Genomic DNA, 23,278 nt, shown 5'->3' with positions numbered 1-23,278 from the left:
TTATGAATATTTTCAATTCTATAGATGCAAGCTGCATCAAAGTTTTAGTATTTTAACTAACCAGGGAAGAAAGAATATAAGCAGTAATTCCTCACTTATCCAGACTTCTTGGGTACTAACATCAACTTATGCTTCTTTTTTACTTTAGGGTTTACAAAGTGCTTTCCTCAAAACAACCAAGTGAACTGAGCTGAATGAATATCTTCATTCTCATTTTTAAAATGGGAAAATGAAGACTCAGAGTTACACTCAATTCAGAACTAGAATTTGAACCCAATCTCCTGACTCCAGGTTCACTAATCTTTCTAGAAAACTACATTGCCCTCAATCCAAATGAGTAAATCTGACAGATAATTGAAGTTTATTCATTAAAAATGTGAAAAAAATTTTGTTACTTAAGCTATTTTGATGAGAATATTTCAAAAACGCATTATATACTTTTCTGTCTTCTTAAAGAAACTAAAGAGTTCAAAACTAAAATCTCATCTCAATAACTCAGGGTCAGCATTATTAATCATCAGTTACCAAATAGTAATGCCCTTAGGATCTATTAAAGTATAGCACACTTGTCTGAGCCTAGATTTCTGTATTTTTCATTCTTGAGACAATACTTCTTGCCTCCTTTTTCATTGTCACCTATCACCATGTCTACTTCTAGCACATTTACCCTTTTCTAATTTTGTGTTTTTAATCAGGAATCAGAAAAATTTTGCTCAGCTAGAATGCTGTGTGAATTCCAATATGATGTTTAATATTTTTTTATGTAAAGTCCTATTTTCGGAACAAAAAATCAACCTCATAAGTACAAAATGGGAGCAGAAAGCAGTTTATCTTTAAAAAAAAACAACTGGGTATTTTACTGAATTACAAGGTCAATGCTTAAAGGGAGATATGCTGTCAAGAAAGAGAAAGGTAATGCACTCTCTGCACTCTGCCCTGGTCAGACCATATATGGAATATTTTGGTCGTTTCTGTGTGCCATATTTTAGGAAGGAATCAGGTAAACAGGAGAGTGTCCAGAGGAAGAGCAAGCAGGATGGTGAAAGCCTCAAAATCATAGCATGCTTAGCTGAAGGAACTGAAGATGTTTAGCATAAGATAAGGGGGAAAAAACTAAGGAGAGCATGACAGCTATCTTCAAGTATTTGAAATACTGTTATATAGAAGAAGGACTGGACTTGATCAAGTTGGAACCAAAAATAGCCCTAGGAACATGGACACTTTAAAGAGGCAAAGTTTGCCTTGATGTGAGTAAAAGGTTGATTTAAAAAGCATTTCTTTTGCCAGAGGAAAATACTGCCTTAAAAGCTATTGTCTCTCATTCATACACTAAAATCACGCAAAATTTTTGAAAGATTTATCAGAAATGCCCATATTTGATAATATCTGACATTTCATATCAGAACAGACATAAAACAAGAAAACCACAAAGGTGTCTGCCACTGTTGTGGAAGAGATTCAGGACAGAGAACAAGCTGAAGACAGATTCTTTGTAGATGGGGAAGTCCCCAGATGATCCTCTTTGCAAATCATGTTATACTGATTGCATCAAGCCCAAGAACACCTAAAGCCTCCTTCTGGATGATACCAGTGAATATTCAAAAAATGTTTGGCTTAACCATTCACACAGGAAAAACCAAGTCGATGAAAAATGCCTGTTTTATCAAAACTATAAGGTACCTTTACATGGGCAAGAGCTATTTCAGATAGACAATAAGTTGGGTAGAGAACTAAGGAGAAGCAGAATAGGTGGGAATGCTTTGGGGAAATCACAAAGTTCTTTTAATGTCCCCAAACTTCTCTCTGAAGCAAACTTAAAAGTATCCTTTTAATACTAATATTCCATGAGTTTTATATGGCTGTGAGTCAGGGAACAACACTACATTCTTTAAGTATTTAAAAATGACAGTCACCCAAAGGGCAATACAGAGTTGCATGGTAAGAATGAGCAGACTTCATCATATGAAAAGGAACTACAAAAAAGGGGAAGAATAAAGGATGTCATTAAAGAAATGTAGCATTAAAAAAAAAAGATATCAAATGGAAATTGTGAAGGATAATCAATGGGTAAAAACTCAAGTATCCTACTTGTACAATGTGATGTCAAAAGGAAGGTCTTTAGCAGGGAGTTTACAGGACATGGACAAGAGTCTCATATAATTGGGAGGTGGGGACGGAGTAATGAATGGGTTGCAATCTGCATCATTAGAGGGAATATGAAATCAGAGAGTCATATGAATATTTAAGAATATGGAAAAACTTCCTAATGCATGCATCCAAGAATGAAATAATCTGATTTGAGGACTGTGGGTCTCCCAATGCCAAAGGTCTTCAAACAAACCAAAACACCACTTACAGGATATACTATATAGAAGAATCTTTTTGAGGTATAGGCCTCCGAGGGCCCTTCCAACTCAGAAAGTCTGACTGTGTGAAGCAATGTAGTCTCATTTTGTGGGACAGAGGAAGGTCATCAGGGCTAAGTGACTTAATGCCAAGGGTGTGAGGACAGATATGAACTCAGGTCCAGGGCTTCCTCCACTCCACCACCTAGCTCTCCTAAGAAACTCCTTTAAAACTGCTTATCTGACCTCTTACTTTGCTAATAAGATCCTTTTCATTTTCCCTGCAATCATTTTCTTTCAAAACTCCTTTTTTTCTTAACCACAGAAATAGCCTCCTTTCATCTACCTTCCTCCAATTTCTCCCCCTTTTTAATCAATGCTATACCTTGTTATGAGGGTACCATGCTATATATCATTCTTATGCACAGCCCTGATGTAACTCTCCAGAAAACTTCAATGTCACTGCACTGCTTACTACTAATTAGCCTGACAATGAAGACCTTTTACAATCTGACCCCAACCTACTTTTCCACAGTTTTATCTCACAATACTTCCCTTATGCTTTAGTCAAACTATACCGTCATTCCACATAAATGCCTTCCAAGACTTTGTCCATACGGTTCCTACCACCTCCCAACCACTTCCCATTTACAGGTTTTAAAATTCTTCAGACCATTTGAATTCCAGTGTAAACTCCTTTTCTGATCATTCCAATCTACAAAATTTCATAACACTGTGGTTCATTCTTATAGCACTTTTCATATTCTACTTCAAACCACAGTTATTTGTATGTCTTATCTTTCCTAGAAACACTTTAAGGTTAGATACTCTTCTATAAATCTCTGCATAATAAAAGTTTAGTGAGGCGGCTAGGTGGCACAGTGAATACAGCTCCACTGGAGTCTGGAGGACCTGAGTTCAAATCTGGCCTCAGACACTTAACACAAAAACTAGGCATGTGACTTTGGGCAAGTCACTTAACCCCAATTGCCCTACCTTCACCCCTCAAAAAAAAATTTAGTGCTTAGTAAAAGTTTGTCATTGAATGAACTCCCCACCTGCCTTTTTAAATGTTAAAATATTCTTTCTCTTACTTCCTAAATACTTATTCTCATCAATTCTCCCCCTAGTTGTCAAACATGTACAGGTTACACTTGACCCACCTTAAACAAACATACTAATTTCCTTCTTCCTTCTCAACAAACCTCTCCAATGAACAGTTTATAGCTACCATCTCCAGTGGAGCTAATTTAATCCCTTTGTCATCTAAGTGAAACAAATAATTTTTTCTGATTCTCCTTGACTTGTTCATAGAACAACAGTCTTGAATGGCCATTGTTATTTGCAACTCTCTCCTTATTCAAATTACATAAACTCTACTACCCTATTTCTCCTTACTTCCTCTCCTCTTCACTGAATCCTTTCTTCCCTCCATCATGGGACTCCCAGGGTTCCCTTTAATCCTTCTCTTTCTCAGTGCTTAGTCTTTCTTCTATATTCATTTCCTCAAAATATATCTATTCTGAGGACTTGAACAACTACTACTACCACCAGCAGCACCATCACCACTACCAGCACTGTAGTAATGGCCCTCAGAGACCATCTAATTCACTTCCCTCATTTTAGAGATGAAAAAACTACAGCCTAGTAAAGAGATTTTCTTTTTGCCCAAAGCCACAAAGATTGCAAGTTGCAGAACTATAAACTATAAACTCAGGTACTCTGACTTCACATTCAGTGAGTATTCTTTCAACTACACAGATACACCAGTTAACGTCTTTTTCATTCAGCACACACACACATACATGCACTTATATGTGTGTTTTATTTTCCTTTCAAAGGGATCTCATTTAAGAATTCTGACCTATATCCCAGCATAGTCTAAATTCAGAGGCACAGATTCTAAATACCACTACAGTAGCAGTAGTAGTAATAATACGGCCACTGCTGCTACTCAATCTCTCCTGGATATTTTTCTTCTATAAATGTCCACAATGCTTCAGTGTAGTACTTAAACACATATATTCTTCTATTGTTTGTCAAGTGTCAATTATGCTCAAAGCAATATGCTTTAGGATGTAAAGAAAAACAAAGTGTGACCATGTCTAAAGGATTGCCTTACTGCCTTTTCCTCTAATAAACTGTAAAGTCTTCAAGGTCAAGGATACACTGTGGCGGACACTGAAGAGTTGCTGAAAGTATTTTTTGTTACAATTGGTTAAAAAGCTCCCAGTTTTTCAAGACCTGGCAATGGAGCTTATTACTTTACAGATCCAAGCATGAATCACAAGTTAAGGTAATAATGAAGAAGCAACCTAAGGGCATAACAAGTTAGAACATGTTTGGAAAGTCAGTTTACTTTTTTATGTGATTGCATCAGGCAAGTTGCTAAAGTTCTCAAGAAATCAAAAACTGGATATGCCCTTGCGTAAGGCTTGTAAGATACAAAATACTTAAAACTTCTTTTGAAACACCAAACAGAATGCATAAAACGGACAGTATTTTAGTTAACTAAATACTTCCTGGAAGTTCCTTTTTCTAGAAAGAAAGTTGACAACTTCTAGAAGATGTTGCACTTGCTTTTTAAAGACCAAATTTTCATCTGTGAAATGGTTGAGATTTCTCATATTAATTAAACATAAACAGTACCTTATATCCAAATCTGTACACTACAAAATTTAAGTGCAACCTTGAGTAGCAAAGGATCATAGACTTAAAGCTGGAAGGGCCCTCAGAGGCTATCTAATCCACTCCCCTCATTTTGGAGATGAGAAAACTGTAGCCCAGCTAAGGGATTTGTCTAAAGCCACAAAGATCACAAATAGTAGAAGTGAGACAAATTCAGGTCCTCTTATTCCACATCCATTGAGTGATCTTTCGATTGCCCTGATATAATTAGTGGGGGTTTCTTAATCACAAACAAAAGTGTACATGCATACACATACACCGGTATATATGTATTTTATTTTCCTTTCAAAGGAATCTCATTCAAGGACTCCAGCTTATGTCCTGACATGGTCTATATTCAAACCAATATGATAAATATTATGGCTGGATTAAAAAATGAAAAAATACCAAGATGACTGCTGAGATGTCTACTAGCTAATTGCTAAAGTTATAGATTAAAATCCCTTGAGTCTGTGACTCAGATATCAAATTACAAAAGATCCAGGGAATCTCTAGTCTAAAATCTGATTAGTAGCCAGAAAACTCTTAATAATTTCACTATGATACTGCTATCCCCACTTCATATGGTACAAGTGAAAGACCTCTGGGCCTAAAGATAGGAGACCTAGGTTTGATCTTTACCATGTGACCACCAAAAAATCATTTCACTCCTGAGCCTCAGTTTTCTCATCTATAAAATGGAGATAAAAAATACTTGTACAGCCAACCTCACAAAGTTGTAATAGGGACTATGCTTTGTAAATGGAAAGCCCTGTTCAAAATCCTATTGTGATGACTCAGCATGTCAATAATGTGACTCTAGATTCTTAAACTGCCAGCAGAGCATGAGCTCTGGCAGGTTCTATCATGTTGGAAAAGCTCTGAATAGAGTCCTATGATTTTGTTTTCTTTCCAAAGGGCCAGTTGAGCCAAGTGCAGTGAGATTTATAACCAATACACTAGACAACTGGTAATTAATTCTTTAGCCAAAACAACACATAAAACAAAGAAACATTTTAAACAGCTCACAGTACTATGCAGCCTCCCTTTCCCTTCAGCAACAGAAAAATAGAAACAGGCAATCACGAGGGCTTAGGGGCCATCCATAAACAATAATTACACTGCTGATGCTCTAAATACAAGATCCTTGTCCAGTGACATATTACTGAAACAACTGAATCAAATCAATTTTCATATTCTGGCTATAAATGAAATCAGAAGACAAAAAGAAGTTGCAGTTAAATGGAAATCTGGCTGAAAGACTTTATTTCAACAAGACAGGAAACAACTAGTTGCTAACGTGGAAGTTATTTCTGAATCAGGTGTCTTATATACCTATATCAGTTAGACTACTCACTTATAATCACAGATCAAAACCAATACCAAACTAAAAGAAAATGATATGAGAAAATACAGTGTGCAGTTGAGACAAAAGCAACTTCATCTATTTGAACAAGTTGTGAATATTAAAATTTGGAAAATGGATAAAAGAACAGAAATCAACACAAACTATCTCCATTTCCTAAAGGCACTGAGCCAATGTAAATCACTTGCCACAAGGGGAAAGAAAAAAAAATCCTGACATATTCTTCTAAATGTAAATGCTTGATCTCTTTTCCAAGAAGAGAGGTAATGGGAAGCCAAGGGTAAAGCTGGTTTAGAAGTTAATTTTTGAAATGTTATAGAAGAAAATGCTTCATAAAACAACAGAAATCAGTGAAGGGAAAAACAAGCTTACCATAGGTTTGGCACTACACTCATTTTACCAAATTATTCTAAGAGCATTTAAAGATGAAATTGGGAGGATGACAAACAAACAAATAGAACAAAGATCTGTCAAAATTTCTATAACTAGCTGGTTTCTCCATTAATGATAGAGGCAAAACATTCTGAATTGTAATGTCACAGTTAATGGAAGACAAATAAAAGATTAAAGGGCCTTAGATTTAGAATTGTCGAGGATTTCAGAACCCATCTACTCCAACTTCCTCATTTTGTAGATGAGGAAACTAAGACCTAGAGAAGTTAAGAGACTTTCCCAAGGTCACACAATTAATAAACATCAGAGCAGGGATTTGAACCCAAGTTACTTATCTTACTCTAGATTAAGTGCTCTTCCCCTACATCACACTTTTACCCTGAAGAAAAGGACTAAAGCGGACAAAGATGTAAAGAGTAGCTATACTAAAAATACCTAGTACATACAGAGGAGTCCATGCTGGAGGCAAAAGAGTTAAGATATCTAAAAGAAGAAAGAATATACCATATGTTTTGGGAGGGGGGGGAGGAATCCTGACCACTGCTAATACAAAAAAAAATGCGTGAAAATAGCAATAGGTGCTGATCTCTATGTGTATATTTCTCCTATGTCTATATAATACGAGCCAGCCTGACCTAGACAGATATCAAGAACTCCCTTGATAAAGATACAAAAAGGAAACAGGCTTAAAAAAAAAACTTTTAACAGATCACAAATCTGCACCACACAGTTTACTAAAAGTGTAGAGGATATAAGATCCCACTCTGCTTATTTTTATTGGCTTAAAAAAACATTCAATTTGGTAAAGTAAAATACTACCTTAAATACTCTGCTCCAATAAAGTATCTCCAACACAAACATTAAAACCATATAAAATTTCTTGAAAAATGTAATAGAAAACTTTGTTCAAGTGATCTTTTAAAGAAAAGCATCAAAAAAGGAAAATTTATGCCTTTCCAAAAGTGTTTTCCATTGTCATAGAAGATAGCCAACATAGAATCCATACTGAAGATGAATTCTCTATAAATAATAAGAGCCTCCAGACATTGCTTTTTGTAGATGACAAGGTTCTGACTGCATTAAACTCCAAAATATTCCAGAATTTCCTAAGTTAAAACAATAATCACTAAAGGATTCAGCCTAACAATCCACACAGGAAAAAACAATGGCCAAGGAATGCCTCTTGTCCAGTCTAAGACATGCAATCAGATGCACAATCTATAGAGTCAGTCTGTTTTGGACAGACACTATGGATTGATGGTGAACTAAGTCCAGTATTACATGGGAGGAACAAAGTAGGCAAATTTACTTTGTGAAACAATACAGTGATTTTAATGACTTCAAATGTTTCCTTGAAATAAAGGCCCTTATTTTTAATAGTAGTATTTTTCAAGTGAAGCTGAAAAGCATTATAATATTTTAAGTCACAGAATACCAAAGAATTAGCTATTAAAGAATCAAATTTGAGAATTAGAGGAAGGAACATAGTGAGTATGAATAGGCTACAATATATTACCAATGAAGAGCTGCATAGAAATAGCCTAAAGATTTTCAACTGTGGAAAAATATGAATAGAGAATAAGGTAGGCCAGTAACATAGTGAGAGCAAGGAAAAATAGAAAGACTAACCAATATGTTACACTGGTATCCTGACAATAGCATGAAATCTTGAAGGAATATCACCAGTATTTGGGTGGACCTTCCCAACCCCACTGCCCCCATGAAGGAATTATAAGAGGACATGGAAAAGAGTCTGCAGAAAGATTAAAAAAAGAAATATTTTGCAATCAGCCTCTTTGAAGTACCTATACCAATTAATCACAGATCTATCAAAGTATCTTATAGTTACAAAGTATATGCTAGGGCTTATAAATTCAACATTTAAGATACATAATGGGTCCTACAAAATTTGACTTTGTATCCAAAGTAGAAGAGAATCCTATCATTATTACATGCTTTAAATAGTAAAGTTTAGTTAATACTCATGGTCTGTCTGAAAATAGACATTAGATTATTTTTAAAGACAGTAATGATGTCTTTAAAATTTGGCATTCCATTGTGTGTTTAGCACAATCCTTTGCATATAGTAAATGTTTACTTAATATTACATGAACCCTTCCTTTGCAACCAAACTTTCTCTTTGCTTAATGTCTTAAAGTATTTCATCTATGATCAACTATTTCCTTCAGTTTCACAGATTTCATTTTTATCTCCTCAACTAGAGGGAAGTGTCTGTATGTCTATATGAGGAATACCAAAAATAAATAAACAAATTAATAGATAAATAAATAAGAGCCTCTATCATCAAAGAACTTGCAGCTTTGTAAGAGAGAAAATACATAATGACTATTTCTCTATCCCCTATAATTACTTAATTCTGTTTGTATTATCTCATCATAGTACTTGGCAGAATGTTCTATATACAATGGATGCCCATTAATAGTTGATGACTACTACAGTACTCTGTTAGAGTAAATGACCAATCAAAACTTCAGAGAACTGATGAAGTAGCATGCCACCCCCAAGTGTCAGTCTAGAGGTGTGGAATGAGACCTACCTACATTTTTAGATGGGGACATTGTGTTGGTTTATTATGTTTGACTGATTATGAAGTACAGAGAATGGCCTTATATTTCTAGTCATAAATAACTACTTATAGCATATGGGAAGGGGGTGGGTGGGTGAGAATCAAGTATATAAATCTAAAGCCCAAGAAAGAAAAGAAAGGAGATAAGGATTCATCTTTATATTAGAGAAATATTCACAGGATTTTGTACCAGCAAAGGGCCCTGGGTCTCACACACACTTCAGTGGTGAAAGTGGGGGAAAGGGAAAACGAGAGAAGGGGAGAGAGAGAAGTTGCTATATGACCCTTGTCATATTTGCTGCACCCTAGACCAACCCCAGGATCCTTTCTCTCATGGCCCCAGTCACATTTTAGAGACTGCACAACTCCAATTCATAGGTTTCCTGGAATCTTCATTCTTATTCATTCATCAGTACATTTATCCAGCCTATAGGAATTCCCCCTTACCATAAAGGAGAAAGATGATCTTTTCATCTCAAGAGGGAAAAATTAATATCCAATTCCCCTTGAGGTCCAAGGGGACAAAGTGCACAAGGGGGATAGGAAATGAAACCACTGAACAAGTAAAAGAAATGAGAAAGAAGTTCTGAGATCATTCAGCAAAAAAAGCTTCCCATGCCCCAAAGCAGGCTCATACGCTAACTTTAAATTACAGAAGAGAAAATACCATAAACCAACTGGGCCATGAATATAGAGAACAGAGTAGATATGGATCATCCCTTTATGTTTTTAGAAAGTGTCTAATAACATGATACAGTTCACAGAAAACAACAGTTAATCTGAATTTAGGAGCTCACACTGATCCCCTCAGTGAGTTGGAAACCATGTAGTGGATAAAGTTGTAAATTTATCATGAAGTTTTGAAGTTCTGTGCTTTCTGGGATCACACACTAAGGACAGAATATAAATAGAAGTAACATTTTCCCATCAAATACATTGTTATGAATTCTGTTTAAGTTCTAAGTATCAGGTACATTCAGCAGTTGTTTGGGTTCACCTAGCATACCAATTGCCATCATTTAAAACATTGTTTCTATGATAAATATGTTATGAGCTACAACATTTGAAGTCTTGTACCTTCAAAGGGAGCTCCCAGATATGAAATATGCAGAAATAATAAATTTTTGAATAGGTCATTGGTTACTTAAAAAGGCAAGTTCTTATTAGGCTATATTCAAATGGTAGAGTTGTTTATCATAGAATGAACTAAGTAGGAGTACATATGTACACATACACACACAAGTATATCTATTAAGTCCTTCTATGGGATAAGCAGGTTCTTAAGGACAAAGATCTAAACAAAACAAAAAAACCCCAACACTTGCCCTTAGGGTGATTATATGCTACTTGGTAGGCTTATTGTGTATAAAAATAAGCATTATATGAAGTAAACTGAGGTGGAAAGAACACTGACAAATGAGAGGATAACAACCCCAGACAGAAAAGGAAGCACTTGCGCTGAGACTTGAAGGATGACAAGGATTCTCAAAGGTAGAGATGAGGAGAGTATATCCCAGGTATAGAACATGGCTTATGCCAATGTCTGAAGGCAGAAGATGTCCATCTAGAATTCTGAAATCATGAGCTAGCATAAGGTAGTGAAAAGAGCACTGGATATAGAATCAGAAGACCTGAGGTTGAGTACCAGCTCTACCACCTATTATGTGACCCTGGGTAAGACCTTGGACAATTCTTTTATCGGCCTCACCTTCCTCACCTATAAAATTAGAAGGCTGAACTAGATTACTTTTAAGGTCCCTCTTCTAGCTCTCAATCCATGATCCTGTGAATTTTATAATCTTTAGTTACTAGTAAAGTCTAATTTTATCATTTTCACTCAAATAATATATTTGAATGGAGCTGTATGGATTTTGCATACCCAACAATTCAACAAAATTATTTTGAGACAAATTAAAAACATGGCAAAAAGCATAATATACTTAAGATGCAATTCTCAATGTGGGGTTATATAAATGAAGACAAAGAATTTTAGACTTGGAAAGAACCGGGGATGACACCTAGCATAATCCATACAAAATCATTAATTCCTTCTATTAGGTCTATGATATGTGGTATTTAGCCTTTCCTAGAAGATCTCCAGAAACAGAGAACTCAATATCAAGATAGACCATTCCAATCTTGGAAAACTCTAGTTATTAGGAAGTTTTCATTTAAGTTGAGTCCAAATTTGACTTCTAATTTCCACTCCAAGGTCATTCTGACCTCCAAGGCTGAATGGAACAAAAATAATCTCTCTTCTATATAAGGTTCTATGGGAGGAAGCAGTAGCCTAACCCCCTCTCCCCATGAAAGTTAGGCTGATTTGTTGTTGTTTGGTTTTCTGAAAAAGAATTGAAACCATCATTGAGAATTGATTGGCTCAAGGGTTAAAGGCTCAAGCTGTTGACAACATTTCCTGGCTGCCTGAATATAGAACAACCTCGAAGAACTTCAGAAATTCTCTCAGATGCTTGGCAGACCATGATGAATAACTTGGGCAAGGAAGTTACACTCAATTAAATCAAGTCAATGTCTTCAGTGCATAACCTTGTTAAATATCCTTATAGCTAAGCATTCCCTCCTCCTAGATTTTGTCCCATATGTAGAACTGCATAATGGATATTTCCAATTGGATGTTCCATGTTCATCAGAACCCCAACAGGCTCGAAAACTGAACTCATTTTTTTTCTAAAATTACCTCTCCTTCTAATTTTCCTACTTTGGACAATCATCAATTCTTAAGTCACCTAGGTTTGCAACCTAGGAGTCAAATCATCCTCAATTCTTGATTCTCCCTCACTCCTCCTATCTACTCAGTTGTCAAAGTTTATCAATTCTACCTCTGTAACATCCATCTCTTTCTCTCCCCTTATACCACAACCACCCTAATTCACAACTGATTCTAGAATCAATGCATTATTTTCCAGAGATACAGACTACAGGCATGGAATTCTGTATATACTATCAAACTCATTCTTCTTTCTTTTTTTTTCTTATTCTTTATTAAAAGGGATATCTCTGGAAAACAAAAAGTTGGGATGACAGCTACATAATGAAAACAGCAATTTTTTTTAAAGACTCAATGTTATTTTTGCTCTTAAAATGGATGTATTTGAGGTTAGAATCTTCAGTAAAGCAAAGTATTTGTAAACTATAAAGAACTATAGAATATGAACTACTATTATCTAAATACCATATAGAGGAAAATAAGTTTAAATAAAAAATAAAAGGAAAAAAATAATCTGCAGTGGTGCAAATTTAAAATTGCTACAGTTTATTATAAATAGGATAAAACAATAAGCCTGTAAACACAGAAGAATTTCTTGCCTAAATATCACATGTCACTGTGACTGGGTTAACAATGCATGTCACTATTCCAGTGTCAGAAAACTGAACTCCATTCCCTCCCCCACATGATCATTATTCATCAGAGGCAAGAATAATCACAGACAACTGGTATGGTCAGGAAGGGACTTATACAGAAGAAGGGCCTTGAAGTAAGGATGAATCAATGGGAAAAGAAGAAGAAGAGTCATTTCAAGCAGGGGAAGAGAGGAACATTGAAGAAAGACCAGATGACCATTTACCACTGTGGTAACTCTATAGCAATTCTTAGATACAGGATGAACAAATTAGCCTCCGGGGTCCATCCCCATGCAAGATCCTATAGATCTCATTTGAAGTTTTTTCACACATGATTCTCCTAAAAGTCTATCACAATCATTTTTTTACCTAGTTTTTCTTTATCAGATCTCTAATACTACTGCTAATACTACAACCACCACTACCACCACTTTAAACAAACAGATTTTTTCTCTAATAAAGATCCTCCATTTCCCCCAAACTTAACTTTCTTCTTACCCTTGAAGTACCTGGAATTAGTATTTAATTAGAAGAGAAGTTTTCAAAAAATAAGAATGATGTTCAGGTTTAAGGGATGAGAGGTTTAAGAAAAGGAAAGAAATCACAAAGATAATTGAGAGGAAAGTTATGCTTTATAGATAGATAGACAGATAAAAACCAAAGTAAAATCAACACTTGATTAACAAGATTAACCAGAGCAACAAGGAAGGAACTCCACCTCATCTTCATCAAACAAGACTGAATCAGCAATAAGAAAGGAGAATAATGGCAAGGAAGATACTGATATTTTCATTATTACGTCGCCTTCATCCCTTCTTCCATTTTCCAGAGATAGCCCTCATAATAAAATAAAAAAAGAAAGAAGAATGAGTCTGATAGTATATATAGAATTCCACGCCCATAGTCCCCGACCTCTGCAAAACAATATAGAGTACATCTAGATTCAATATATATTCTCTTGAATTCTAATTTAATTCTATTTAGCATTAATCCAACTATTTGTTAACTCAAATTAGAAATATAAATTTGCATTCTTATCAAGCCCTGCTTTTAGATAATATGCATTATTTGAAACTAAACTATGTCTCCCTGATAGTTTAATTATTAAAAACAAGATCTTCATCACATTTTATTATCTTTCCCTACTAAAAATATGTCTGTTTAACTCTTTGATATCTGGGGGGGAAAGTATAAGAACACAAAGTTATATACATGTGGCAATATGAGCAGTTTTAAACAATATTTTTATAATACACTCTATACCCACATACCTACAGAAAATGTGATACAGTATAAAAAGTACAGGGCTGGAAGCCAAGTAATCTGAACTCTTATTCTGGTTCTACTACTAATTAGGACTGTGACCTTGAAAGTCACCTGTTCTTTGGTTTTTAGTTTGTACTTCTGTTAAATAGGGACAATATTTCATTCCATGCTTCACAGGGTTTTGAGGATTAAGAAAACATGCAAATACTTTGAAAAATATAAAGCATATATGAAAGTTTTTAAAATACTCTGAATTACACAGTCTGGGCTTTTGTTTTCATCAAGTTCAATAGATAGCTTATTGATTTTCCTAGGGCTTTCCCCTAATTCTAATAGCAAATAGTAATAGGTTGCTCCCTTCACTCATTTCAAGGTAACAAAATAAAAAGCAATGATGATGTGTATTCATGTGTATTTTAAACTTACTCTCACACTAACCCCGTCTTCTCTGTTTCATTACTCAATTTATAGTATTATCTCGTGAACTTAATTTAAATGTAACTTACTATCACACTAAGAGTTGAACAGAGAAGTTTTGTTTATTCAATAACTTGTCACTAAATTGAAAAATATGAGTTGAAGAGGTTGAGAAAAAAAGGGTCTACTTTATAGTTCTTCCCCAAATTACACCACAGCTCCCCACACAGAGTGTTTTCAATAAGTCTAATGCCTGACAAAGTTGAGCCTCTCATCTATCCATATAGATAGTGATAGTATAAAAACACATACATACACACACATCCCACAACCATATTAAATAGATCAAATAACATAAGGGCTTTCATTACTCTGATTGATGCAATGAAAAACCAGAATTATAGAGGCCTAATGCTAAACCATTGATAGAAAAGGTATCAAGTGAGACACACATTTTTCCAAATAGCCAATATTAGGATTTGGTTTGTTTGATCCTGTATGTTTTGTTATAAGAATTTTGTTTTTCTCTTTTTTTCCCAATGGGTTGGACAGTGGGAGGAAAAAGGTGGATAGTGACAATATTCCATTGTTTTTAAAGTAAGAACAAAAAGGCTAGAAGAAATCACACAAGTAGGACAACTCTGAAAGCTAATGTTGAATTTATTATATGTTTGAAAAGAAAAGTTCTATGTCATAGAAATTCATAGTTTCATGTATAATCATCTTTTCTACATGTCATATGAAAATACTCATTTTAATTAGTAATAAAAAAGAAAAAATGGGGAGAAAAGAGTTTTCATTCAGGGCATATAAACAGTTTTTCATCTATTTCCCTATTTTTACACTAAAATAAAATAAAAAATTAATTTTTACACTAAAATAAAATTAAAAAAACAAACCACGCAGTAGAGATTTACTCAAAAATCTCATCAGTTTTGCAAATCTGAAAAACTGCTGGTTGTTATTCACAATAGATGCATTTCAGAGTTGATCTGAAAACGAACTTATACCAAGCAAATCAAAACTTTTAATTAGAAGGTCCCTTTCTCACCATTGCAAAGTTCCTAAATTTTTCTTTATGTTTTTCTTTATTTAACAAACATCAAACAAGATGAACATTTTCGTATATACTAAAAAACAGAAAGAGGGGTTTATACATGAAACTGCGAATCTCTGCTGTGCAGAACTTGCTTTTCATCCCAAGCAAACAATAAATTCATTATATACCCTTCAAGACTGTCCTATTTTCCTGTGATTCCTTGTGGCCTTGCTTCTTTTCTCTTCTACACTGCCCCTATTTGGAAAAAAAAAGGAAGGGAAAAAGAGAAAGACTGAGGATAGATGACAGGAAGGACCTTATCAGGAGTGTATTAAGCAAAACAAATTCCCACATTGGCCACGTCCAAAAATGTGTATTTCATTCTGAATCTTGAGACCACTGACTTCTCTGTCCGAAGGTGGGTAGTATTCTTCATCACTGATCCTCTGAAATCCTGGTCATTACACTGATCAAAATTTTTAAGTCTTTCAACATTGTTTTTTTTTTCATTATTTGTTCTTACTGTATACATTTTTCCTGGTTCTTCTCACCTCATTTTTTTAAAACTCGGTTGTTTTTTTTTGCTTGGGGGGGGGGGGCAATTGAGGTTAAGTGACTTGCCTAAGGTCTCATGGCTAGTTTTTGTGTTTAAGTATCTGAGGCCGAATTTGAACTCAGGTCCTCCTAACTCCAGGGTAGGTGCCCTACTCACTGTGCCACCTACCCACCCCCTCACCTCATTTTTAATAAACGCTCCTGAACTAATATTTTTAAAGTTTCAATTTATAGCTAAGAACAAGGTAATCTAAAGAGCTTTATGTTTTGTATTTCTCTTTTCATTAATCTGAATTCTGTTAGAGGTACACCTATATGGATTTGTTGGATTGTGAATGAGAATGGGTTGGAAGTTGGGTTTTAATTTGATTCTAATATGACCAATTTTAAAACTAACGGAGAAAATTACTTATCAATGGCATACTGAACCTTGATACTGCTTCCTGTCATAGAATTTCTGAATGTATTTATCATGGTCTATTAAATTATGGAAAATAAGCATTCCTCGTGAGTGATCTAAATATTTTTGTCCAGAATACAATTAAGTTTGGAAAAGGGAAGTTGAAACTTCAATAAACTGAGAGAACACAACTTAGAAAGAAGCTAAAATGCATGAAGAAAGAAAGACAATAAAATGGTATTCTGAGTTTGCAGGATCTTCGGTCTGTTAAAGAAAATGGCCAGAGTGGGGCAGCTAGGTGGTGCTATTAATAGAACACGAGCCCTGGAGTCAGGAGGACCTGAGTTCAAATCCAAACTCACACACTTAACTCTTACTAATCATGTGACCTTGGGCAAGTCACTTAACCCCAATTGCCCTGCTTTCCTCCCTCCAAAAAAAAAAGAAAGAAAAAAAAATAAAATGCCCAGAGTAGCTAAGAAGCTTCATCTGAGCAAATGAACATGACCCTGTGACCCCAAGTTGCTGACAATGCCCTCTTGTAAGAAGTTAACTAAAAGAAAGCAAATTGATTGGTAAGATTATATTCTACTTCCAGAACTCTTCACTAAGTTTATAGCAGTTATTTTTTTCTAAAGCAATCGGGGTTAAGTAACTTGCTCAAGGTTACATGGCCAGGTGTTTCTGGGTGTGGTGCTGAGTATCAAAGCCCAGATTCGATCCCCAGGTCATCCTGACACTGGGGCCGGTGCTCTTACTCGCTGAGCCACCTGGCCGCCCTATAGCAGTTATTTTGATAGTAACTCATGTTTTTTTTCTTATTTTTAAACAAGGCTCCTTTTACATTACTCTTGAAAATCCACTGAACATGCTAGACTAAATAATGGGCAGCTCCCCTGGCAAAAGTTTTTCAGAAAGTTCATGCTACAATTTATTACAAGTTAAACTCACACCAAGTTGTAACAGTCATTTACTCCCACAGAGATAAGTGAGCCCGGAGCATGTAACAGAAGAGTCAGTATACAGGAAGGCAATGAAGATGAGAGGGCATGAAGGCAGACTAGGCTTGGTAAAGAAACTACAGCAAGACTTAGAGAGGGGAAGGTCTGAAATAGCTGTTATGTGGAGTGTTACAGGGAGTTACTACAGTCTTGAAAACACTTCTGTTTTTTATGAGCCTAGTCTTTCTGTCAACCATGTCCAACCTAATCTTTCTGTCATGAACCTTCCCTCCTGACTGGTACCTCTCCCCCTCTCCACAAACCTGTAAATCTGAAAAAAAAAAAAAAAAAAAAAAAACACATGCTAAAAACATACATTTCAAGCTAGAAGCTTCCAGGTTCCTAGCTAATTAATGGCTCTCTACCTATGACTTCAGGGTTAGGATCCAATGACACCTACCTGAGCAGTTCCTCTACCCCTCTCCCCTATACAGGCACCTGAGCAAGCCTGACAGGAGTGTTTTAGACACTAAAACTTCTCAAGTTGCCCCAAAGCACAAACCCAGACTACCTCTTCTCACCATAATCTAAACACCATGATGCCCAAGGATCCCTGGTGATCTTCCTGACTGTAGTCCATCCTCATTCCTTCCGTACTGAGAAGGCACCATACTCCTGGTCCCTCAGTGTGGGGAGTTCATTGGACTACTCAAGCACCCTTCTATTGTTCCCACCTCCCAATCCTTCAGATTGAAACGCATACCTGCTTTTTAAGGCCTTTTCTTAAAGATGACAAATAAAGGGCCTTTTAGAAGCAACTGAATCATGTAATTTTTACATATAATTTATATATAATTTTTCTGTGGAGTCCTTTTAGTCCCAGTAACATATTCTATCAATTGGTACCAGTGAGCAGGGCATTTTTACAGATAGATTAAACAAAGTAGTATTGTTTTGTCAAGTATGGGTAATGTTTGTCTCTCTCTCTCTCTCTCTCTCTCTCTCTCTCTCTCATTCTCTCTCCCCCCCCCTTCCTTCTTCCCTCCCTCCCTCCTGTTTTCTCACTAATATTCTTTTTTTCTAATATGGCAGTACTGGAACAACGGAAGTAAAAATAGAAGTGAGATGTCCAGATATTGAGGGCATTATTTTAGAACTGTCCTGTGCTTTCTGCAACTTTCCCCCATGATTCCCTGAACCCCAAAGGAGAACTCCTTCAACATTAAGAGACTTGCTAAATCGGCCACCTCAATAATTGTCCAATATAACAACCTCACTCATTGTTAGGATTATAGATAAGATTGACTATTGTTGTAAACCCCTTCAAGACCCAGAAACAACACAGACAGGATTTGAGAGATGAAAAAAATTGCTATGAAGTGACTGTGGTCCAAATAAACTTAGATAACAAGAACTAACACTTGTAAATCAATTCATCAAACATTTAGTGGGTGCCATTCCCACTTAGCTATCATCCTAAATCATTCCTCTTTTTTGTGGGTGAACATCCTGTATATAGTTTGTTTAGGCATCCTAATTAGAGCATAAATTTCTTGAGAGAGGAAAGATTGTTTGCGCTTTAGGATTTTTTTTGGGGGGGTTGCCTTTTTTGTATCCCCAATCCTTAGAACAATTTCTGTTATATAATAGGTGACTTGCTTTCTCTTTGCAACAGCTACACTAAGCCCTGGGGAGACAAAGACAGAGAGGCAGCATTACTATGTTGGCAAAAACACTATAATCTGAGTTAAAATCTGGGTTTAACTCTCAATTCTTGTGACAGTAATGGCAATTAAAGATTCCCCTGTATTGGCTTGGTTTTCAAATTGATTGTGTTAAAACCCAGAGCTTGTTAATCCCACCTGTGGGATGGACTTGTTGATGTGAAAAGAAAGTCCTGAACTGGGAGGAGCTGGTGATGTAGATTTGGAGAGACAAGAGAGAGGCAGAAGAAACTTTTTGGAAGCAGCACTTGTGGAGAGAGAGAGGCTAAGAGAATTGCTGGTGGCCGCTTTGAATTGCCCTGGACTTTTGAGACCTGCCCCCTGAGCTGCCAAGGACTGAGGAGACATGGCTGTTTTGCTGGTACTTTGTCAGTCTGTTTTGATGTTATTTTGCTAGATTTGTCCACTGGTGAAAGACAGTCCTTTTGTTGAAGAAGTCCTGGAACCTGGCTGTTCACTAAGAAGCCCTGAGACTGTCCTGCAGACAGAGAGTGAATACTGTCCACTGGTGAAGGACAGTGCTGTTGTTGCAGGGGTCTGGAGACTGTCCTGCAGACAGAATGAATACTGTCCACTGGTGAAGGACAGTGCTGTTGTTGCAGGGGTCTGGAGACTGTCCTGCAGACAGAGTGAATACTGTCCACTGGTGAAGGACAGTGCTGTTGTTGCAGGGGTCTGGGAGCCTTTCTGTTGGTTCAGAAGCCCTGAAGGAGGATTTTCTTGTTGTATGTTTACAGAAATCCTGGGAGAGGGCTTTGCTAATGTGTTCAGGGGTTCTAGGACTGTTCTACAGACAGAGGATAAATTCATGAAGGGACTGGCAATGTATCTTATGGCCTTGCTAAGCCTTGTCTCCCCAGGAACTAAGATTGCTGAGAACTTGCCTGGTGTCAAGATGAAGAAAAGACCTCCATTTGGGTATTAAGTGCTGTGTTTAAACTTGATGTAACTCTGGGGTAGATTCAATTGTGATCCAGGGGTGGGGAACTTTTGACCTTATGTTTGGAAACTAATCTCCATTTGAGAAGAGGGGCTTTGTGGTGGAATAAATGAAAGTATAGCCTAGGGGTGGAGAAGTATTTAGAACAGAGACTTTGTAATTGATTGAATGATTGGAAGGTCCTGGGGTGGGGTAGTGCTTGGAGATTATTTAAATCACACTTAGTAAATGCTGTATTTGGAATGATGTCATGTTTTGACCTTCTCTGTTCTTGGTTTGTCACTGAATAAAATGGAGAGCACCTATGCTGGTATTTTGAACCTGGGAAGTTGCCTTTCCTTGGCAATTACATTACAATTCTCCACAGTCTGAATGCAGGCTGGAAATTTTACCTCTTTGGGCCTCAGTTTCATTTAATGTAAATTAGAATAATTGTTCAGCTATATTTCCCTTAGATAGCCAAATCACCTGTACTCTAAGAATTATCATTTACAGACATATGTGACTTTTTGGGCACAAAGCCCTTTATTATATCATTTGATTTATAACAACAAATTATGCAGACAATGAAACTGAGACGCTGAGGTAAAGTCCTATAGCATTTGTACCCCTCTCCTGTGTTTCTTGGCAGCTAGGATGGAGTAGATAGAGTGCCAGGCCTGAAGTCAGGAAACTTCATCTTCCTGATTTTAAAACTGGCTTCAGACACTTACTAGCTGTGTGACTGTGGGCAACTCATTTAACCCTGTTTGCCTCTGGAAAATGAGCTGGAGAAGAAAATGACAAACCACTCTAGTGTCTTTGCCAAGAAAATGCTGAGTGAGATCACAAAGACTAGACATGACTGAAATGATTGAACAATAACAATGCCCTTACAGGATGGTTGTGGAAATTAAATGTGATGATGTATGCAAAGCATCTGTATCCCCTGAAACATTAAACCAATGTCAACTATTGTTTTTGTTACTGTTTTCTTGTTTGCTTCCCCCTCCCCTGCTTTATTGAAGAATTTTTTCCATAATATTGTTGAGACAGAAGATATATACCTAAGTCTAGGAGAACCACCAGCTATCTGAATAAATGTAAGAGGTGGCCCTTACTCAAAAAGTGATAGGGGACCCATCAGCTGAACATGCTACTAACTAAGAATGAGATCCCAATTTACCAAGTACATACAGCCTCTTCAACTTACAACTTGGTCAATAATTTAGGTTTAAAAGATAAATAAGAGAAGGGATCAAGATGGCGAAGTAGAAACAGAACTTCCATGGGGCTCAGGCTCCCACCTCCTCCAATTCATGTAAAAGGTGACTCTGAACAAACTTTGGAGCTACAGAACCCACAAAATGACCCAGAGAAGCTAACCTCCTGCTGAGGACAGCCCAGCAGGCCGGTGCAGTGCTCTGGGAGCCGACCCAAGCCGGAGGTTTTAGCCTCAGGGAGGGAATGACCAGCCATAGGCTGGAGGGACTTCAGATCACCAGCAGCTGTGGCGGTTTCCAGAATTATCAACACATAGATGCTAAGGACAAAGTGAGAGGTCAGTGCAGTGTGGATTTTAGGATCCAGTAGTTTGGGAGTGCGGTGGGCCTTTGCCCCCGATACAGCCATCCCCACATGGAAGCTTCAGCTCTTGGCCTGCAGACTGTAGCAGGACCAAGCAACCAGTCTGAGGGGTAATCGCTCTTGCTTTAACCTGCTTGGATCTGGATTGCGATCTAGGGTGGAGGTGCTGGGGTGTGTTACCAGCTTGTCAGAGTATGTGGAGGCTTCAGAGAGGGCACCCAACTAATACCTTCGGCAGCTGAGAAAACCTAAGCATTTGGTACGAAGCTCCCCTGTCTGGTGGCAGAGTCCTACTGTGGCAAAAAGCCCAAAAGCAAAAGATAAATAAAGAAGATGGGAACAAGAGCACGTAACTATAGATAATAACTATAATAGATAAAATGTACATAGTGCTTTAAGCTTTAACATATATCATCCCATTCTATCATTACAACCACCCTAAGATATAGGTGCTATGATTGTCCCTACTTTGCAGATGAGGAAAACAAGTCTAAGACAGGTTAAGTGACTTGCCCACAATCACGAATCCAGTGGTGAGAGAAGATTGGAACTCAATTCAAGTATTCCTGATTCTAGGTCATCCAAGGCTCTCATCGTTATACCACCTAGTAACACAACTGGCTCATGATGCCTAAGTGATGAATAGCAAAGAGTAATAAAATTCTGTAAGAAAGGTTCTAGGAGCTCTAAAGCCCAAATTGACATCTTTCCTTCTTGCCACCATTTCAATCCAAACATGTCCAAAATCCAATTTACCTTAGCAAAACCAAAAGCCCCAACATAATCCCATTATTTCTGTCAATGATTCCATCATCCTGCAAGACACCAAAATAAATGGAGGTGGGTAATGAATGTTCTCAGCCAAACAAAAAAAAAGAGCTTTTTTATATTTTTCTGGGTGCAAGAAGATCCAAAAAGGACTATAATTGCCTAACGATGCATTTAACAACCATAACAGGATAGTCAGAAGGCAAAACTACTCGACTTGTGAAAGGATCATAGAGTTAAGAGTTGAAAGGGACCTGATACGTCATCAAATTCAACTCCTTCATTTTACAGATGTGGAAATGAAGACCCAGAAATATTCAGTGACTTGCTTAGGTTACACAGGTAGCAAGTAGCAGAACTGGAATTTAAGCTTAGGTCCTATGACCACTAGCATTCTGCTCTCTCACTCATTTCCTGCTGCCTCCCTACGTATTTTACTTATTTTCTTTTCCAAATAGAAATCAGGCAAATAAAGCTAGACAATGGTTAAAGTGAAAATTATTTGCAGGTTTTAATAGAGGTAAAAATATGACAATGCAACCAAAAAGCTAATATTATCCTAGATGACACTGATGGAGGCAACGCGTCCAAAGGGAGAGAAAGAGGTGATGGTATTCTTTCCTGTCAGACTATGCCTAATCCATTACATTTAATTAACAGTACCACACGTGCAGATAGGAAACTGACACAGTGAAGGAGGAAAAGCATGATGGCATGCAAGCCTTAAAGTGCCAGAAATTATTATTTTAGCAAAGGAACTAAAGAACCTGCCATAAAAGAATCTGTTGAAGGAACCAAGAGAACATAAGACCTAGAGAAGACAAGATAGCTGCTTTTAAGTATGTGAAAGGCTGCAATGTGGAAAAGGTACTCAATTTGTCTTTTAACAACAGAGGGCAGAATTAGAAGGAAAAGTAGAAACTACAAAGAGCAGAATTTGG

The 23,278-nt window shown here is 36.8% G+C and overlaps 1 protein-coding gene across 1 annotated transcript in view; it reads right to left on the bottom strand.

Moving 5' to 3' along the window:
- LOC138173487 (methyl-CpG-binding domain protein 2) overlaps positions 1 to 23,278 on the bottom strand; it is a 74,957-nt gene that overhangs the window by 19,914 nt on the left and 31,765 nt on the right. The gene's annotated exons all lie outside the window — the stretch shown is intronic.

This window comes from Petaurus breviceps, unplaced genomic scaffold, assembly GCF_028583685.1.
Source record: "Petaurus breviceps papuanus isolate PSGF00001 unplaced genomic scaffold, PetGlider_PUasm1.0 129, whole genome shotgun sequence".
NCBI lineage: Eukaryota > Metazoa > Chordata > Mammalia > Diprotodontia > Petauridae > Petaurus > Petaurus breviceps.
This window is presented reverse-complemented; position numbering and strand designations above follow the sequence as displayed.